The sequence below is a fragment of the Arachis ipaensis genome, chromosome B03 (assembly GCF_000816755.2).
Source record: "Arachis ipaensis cultivar K30076 chromosome B03, Araip1.1, whole genome shotgun sequence".
Lineage (NCBI taxonomy): Eukaryota > Viridiplantae > Streptophyta > Magnoliopsida > Fabales > Fabaceae > Arachis > Arachis ipaensis.
This window is the reverse complement of record NC_029787.2, coordinates 119,908,131-119,914,195: the sequence shown is the minus strand read 5'-3', so window position 1 is coordinate 119,914,195 and position 6,065 is coordinate 119,908,131. Positions and strand designations below refer to the sequence as shown.

Below are 6,065 nucleotides of genomic sequence, written 5' to 3'. Positions count from 1 at the left end.
TCTCTTCGTTTTGTGTTTTTTCGAGTCTAATAAATCAAATACTATTATTATCTGATTATTTATTCTTATGGATAAATTATATATTTTTCAGTCACCTTCCGACAGTTCGTTATCCTCTGACATTTTACCATCTCTTCACAGTTTGCCACCTTTTCGGGCTTTCGGCAATTTTTGAGCAGTTCGCCATCTTTTCGACAATTTTGTTTGTGCTTCTTTTGTGGTAGTTTCGTCTGCACTTTCGTTGCGACAGTTTTGTTTGTGCTTCCCTTGCTGGCTTTTTTTTCGGCAGCTGTATCTGCGCTTTTTTTGCGATAGTTCCGTTTGTGCTTCCTTTCGATAGTTCTGTCTGTGTTTTTCTTGTGGCAGGTCCGTTTATGTTTCCTTTCGCCAGTTTCGTCTGTGTTTTTTTGCGACAGTTTCGTCTGCATCTGTTCCATCAATTTATGCATTCCTTTTTATTTTGTTGTTTTAAATAACTTTCAAACTCATGTTGTCATTTGAGATTGATGGGAGATGCTAGAATATATCATGATCAACTAGTTTCTATAAGAATTATTTAGTATATCTGAATATTTATTATACAATATTACGTATTTAATATTTTGATTATTTTAGTATTTATAAATATCCTTCAATACTATATCATTTGACACAACTTAAATACATACAAACTATTTTTTTACTGCTCAAGTCTTGTCCCATTAGGTGGGATCGACTACATGGATCAAATGATGTCATTGAACTCTATCATATATCATGTCTACAAAGAGACCGTTTATATGTAGATTTTGTTTGACCACCTCATGGATGGTCTTCCAGTCTTCCTATATCGTCCTCTACCTTTTACCCTTTGTCCATCTTCCATCTCATCTACCTTCCTTACTGGGTACTCTGTTGATCTTTTTCTCACATATCCAAATCACTTGAGACACAATTCTACCATCTTTTTCACAATAAGTGCTACTCCAACTCTCTTCCTCTTATATGTTTGTTCTTTATTCTATCCAATTGCATATGATCACTCATCCATATCAACATTTTCATCTGTGCCACACTTAACTTATATTCGTGCTCCCCGTTTAGGGGTGGCAGTGGGGCAGGTAGGGGCGGGTTTTTGTCCTACTCGACCCCGCCCCGCCCTCCTTTGACCCTACTACTACCCGCCCCACCCCTACCCGCGGGTAGTAGACTATTCTACCCTAACCCGCCCCTGCGGGTACCCGTCCCGTTCCTACCCGCCCCTATAATTATTAAAATCCAACAAATAAAATTAAATTTTAAAATTTATAAATTTAACTAACATTTTAATTTTTAAATATTCATATATAAATTAAGATAAAAATTTAAAGTTCATATTTAAATTAAAATACAAACATAAAATTCATACAACTTCAAATAACTTGAAAGTAAAAAAAGTTAATGTTTGAGGACTACAAATTTAACACCATAATAAAAATATTACATAATTAAATATAAGAGTCTTCAATCCTTATTCTTGATCACTTTCAACATCTTCATCATCATTAAAGGTTTGGAAGTCAAGATTCAAACCTGAAATTCAAAGAGATAACAATTAATAAGTTAATTAGTATTAAGTAAAAAGTTAACATATAGAATGCTATTGAAAAAGACATAAAAAATGATAAATAATATCATAAAATCAGATTATTAATCAGCCATCAACAATCAACAACTCAAAATCAACAATTCACAACACAAAATCGAATTATCAATCATAAAAAAGATAACAATAATAGACACTCACTCTTTGTGACAAGTACAACAAATTAACTCATCTTTATGCTATCGAAAATTTTTATGACTAACACAATAATATCACACTGTAGTCTCTTCTCTAAATACTTAAACCAGCTTGACAAGAACTAACTTTTTAAAAAAATTTAAGTTTATTCAATGTTAATTCTAATAAAATTCATTGTATAAAATAAGAGACCAAGGGACCAAGGGATTAATAAGCAAATTTGATACAACAATGCTAAATATAAGCTGTAACATCACCAACTCTGAAACAAGAGACCAAGGGAAAGGAAAAAGAAAAATAATAAGCACTAAACAGCTAGAGAGAAGAAAGATCATATTCTGTATTTAAAGAGTTAGTGGACCTCATATCTCATTATAAGCAGCAAGTGAATCACTCATTACTTAAATGAGTTTCATGTGTATACATAGCAAGCATGATGACTTGATGGTGTTAGATTGAAATCAATTATAACTAATCAAGCACAAATCACAAGAATATACAAAAGGATAACATCCATTGACTGACTCTGAATCATCTCCAAAAGAATACATGGCATTATGGATAATCAGCCTTCAATTTTATAACTACCACAAGTATCTTGATTCATAGGAAATATTAATCAGGAAAGCCATAAACAATGCTTAGACAGGAAAGCCATATGATATATATTTAACATAAAAAATGAGAAGTAATAGATAATTTCAGTTTCCAAACATACTTTGATTTAAAAAAATAAAGATACATAAGGCCAACACATATAAATTAGGCCGATTCTTATTAGCTAGTAAGAAAACCAATAATTATTACTCAAACAAATTGCAAAGCTCATGCTTTAAAGAAGTACATAAATCAACTCAGCTTAGCAAATGTTAATTTCTTTAAAAAAGAGAGGACCTTGGCAGGGCCAACAAGTTCTTGAGGGATGAGGACATCATTCTTTATATCGTCATCTAGGAATTTTTCAAGATCAATAATTATTGTACTCAAAAAAGTCCTCCGTCAACAATTTACATAATATTAATGAAAAGGCAAGTTTAACTGTTTTAACATAAAAAAAATAAATTATAAAATCTACTCACAGAAAATAAATCTGGAGAAGGCAAGAAGCAGAGAGCAAGCCAGTAAACTGTAAGTAGTGAGTAAAGGAGGTGTGCTTGCTACTTACCAGTGAGACGACAACAGAGGAAGGAGGGACTGGAGATTGCAAATCGAAGAGAAGAGCGGCGAGGAGAGTGACGACAACGAGAGAAGTGCGAGCGAGTACGGTGAGAGAGAGCGGCAAGGTGAGTGACTACGCGACGACGGCGGTGAGCGACTGAGCAAAGCAAGCAATAGCGGCGGTGAGCAAGGTGGCTGCCTGTGTGGGTTTCTAGGATATGGGTAAGTGAGTGCTGTGTGTGTTTCTGGGATTTGGGTATGTGGGTAGGTGGGTATGTCTGTATGAGGGAGGGGAGGGAGCAACCCTAATTGCTAAAAGAGTATATATATATACAGCCGCCCTGCTCAGGACCCGCCTCGCTTCGGGCCGGGTTTAAACCCGCCCCGGGCGGGTAGGGACGGGTCGGGTACCCGCGGGTTCGGGTACTCCTGCCACCCCTATCCCCGTTGACTGCCCAACACTCTATATCATAAAGCATAACCAGTGTGATAGCAGTGCGATAGAATTTACTTTTAAATTTTAAAGGTACTTTTTTTTATCACAAATTTCGTAGGATGTTTTCTCCAATATTCACATTTGCATTAGGATTTTTTCTTTGGCAGCCAAACTTACATTCCATATATTCCGTCTTACTACGGTTTATGCGCAAACCATACACTTTTAGAGCTTCTCTCCGTAAATCCAACTTCTTATTTAGGTCTTTCCTTAACTCTACTATAAGGACGATATCATCGGTAAAAAATATGCATCATGACACAGGCTCTTGGATATGCTCTATGAGCACTTCCAAGACAAATGTGAAAATATATTGACTTAAGGATGATCCCTAGTGTAACTGTATGCCAATAGAAAATTTCTCTGTCACGCCACCTTGAGTCTTTACACTACTTGTAACCCCATCATACATGTCTTTAATTGTACGAATATATGCGATCCTTACTCTCTTCCTTTTCAAAATCTTCCATAAGACCTTTATTGGCACCTTAGCGTACGCTTTTTCTAAATCAATAAACACTATATGTAGATCACTTTTATTATTACGTTACCTCTCCATCATCCTTCTTAATAAGTATGTAGCTTCAATGTCTGGCATAAAATAAAATTTGTTTTCTGTTATTTATGTCTCTTGTCTTAGCCTCCGTTTTATCACTATTTTCCATAACTTCATGGTATGCCTCATGAACTTGATCCCTCTACAGTTTTTGCAACTCTGCATATCCCCTTTATTTTTGTATATAGGTACCAATGTGCTCTTTCTTCACTCATCTGACATCTTCTTTAACTTTAAAATCTCATTAAAAAACTTGGTTAACCAACTTATGCCTTTCTCTCCAATGCCCTTCCAAACTTCAATCGGAATATTATCGGGTCCTACTGCCCTACTATTTTTGTCTTCCACTTTAGAACCTCTTTTACCTCGAAATCTCGAACCCTTCGATAATAGTTGAAGTTTTGATATTCTTCCGTCGTGCATAACCGACCAAGATTCTGAAGAATTTTCTGTTATTTATTAAATAACTCGTAGAAGTAGCTCTTCCACCTATCATTGATCTTCTCATCTTGAGCCAAAATCTTTGTCTTTATTATTTATGCACTTAACCTGATACAAGTCTTTCGTTTTCTTTCAAGACTCTTTGCAATTCTATATATACATTTTTCTTCTTTTTTTGTACCTAAATACTGGTAGAGATCTTCATATGCTCTTATTCTTACTTCACTTACATCCACTTTTATCTCTTTCTTAGCCATCTTATATTTTTTTTCAATTATTTGTATTGCAACACAAAAATCACTCTTTAAAGCATTCTCTTTTTGCCTTTATCTTTTCTTGTACACTCGCATTCTACTACTAGAACTCGTTGTCTCTTGGCCCTATCTTTCTAAATTCACCAAAATTTTCTTTTATTGTTCTTCTAATAACTTCCATTATCCCCCTCTACATCTCCTCTGTGCTTCTATCCTATTCCCACTTTGCCTTTTCTCCTATCCGTCTTATGAAACTTCTTTGTTCCTCACCTTTCCTCCGTCACCATCTTGTTCTTGGTTCTTCGTATAATGTCTTTTTCTCAATTTTTACTCAACGCAAAAATTCATGACAAGCATCTTATGTTGTGTTGTTAAACTCTCTTTTGGAATAATTTTATAATTAATGCAAAATTTTTGGTCAACTCTCCTCAACAGGAAGAAGTCGATTTAAGAGTTTATCATGTCATTCCTATAAATTATAATATGTTTGTCTCTCTTTTTAAAACATATATTTATGATGAGGAGGTCAAAGATCGAGAAAAAAGTCTAAAATAATTTTACCATCTGTATTGACCATCCCGAAATTATGGCCTCCGTGAATACTTTCATACCCAATTATTTCTTTTCCATCATGGCCATTTAAGTCTCTTCGTAAGAAAATCTTATCTCTCGAAGATATGTCTTAGACTAAACTCTCTAAATCATCCCAAAATCTTATTTTGTGTTGCTCGTCCGAACCCACTTGCGGTGCATATGCGCTAATCACATGAAAAATATCTCATTTCACCATAAGTTTGATAGAGATGATCCTTTTGTCCACTCTCTTGACATCCACTACCTCCTTCTTCTATTGCTTAACCACGATAATACCTACTCCATTCTTATTTTTCACCTTTTCTGTAGACTAAAATTTGAACCCGAAAGTATCCAACTCCCTAACTTTTGCGCTGACCCATTTTGTTTCTTGTAAGCACATGATGTTAATCTTTCTTCTTGTCATAGTATCTATTACCACCTCTATAGATTTTCTTATTAGAGTGCTTATGTTCCATGTCTCAAATTTCAACCTTCTATCGCTCTTATCTTTATCTTTAGCTTTTTCTTTGTAAACTAACTTATTTACCTTCGTCTGTTCACGAAAACACGGGAATCCTTACTCATTTAACGCTACACTCGAGCACCGATGCAACGGCTCTTATTCATTTGACACTATACACGAGCTATACATTGCGTTGTTTCCGAACAACGACATAACTTTAGCGCAATAACGTCTTTGATATATGTCATAAAAATTTGACTAAGTTTTTATGCATAGTTGTCAAGGTATAACATAGCCCTCTTCTTTTATCGGGCTTGAGACCGACTATATACCGCAAGTGTAGCATAGGCAAAATTATA

General features: G+C 34.9%; 1 protein-coding gene across 2 annotated transcripts in view; it reads left to right on the top strand.

The window, feature by feature from the left end:
* The window catches only part of LOC107631004 (cytochrome P450 71A26), an 8,905-nt gene that overhangs the window by 794 nt on the left and 2,046 nt on the right, over window positions 1-6,065 (top strand). The window lies entirely within an intron of this gene.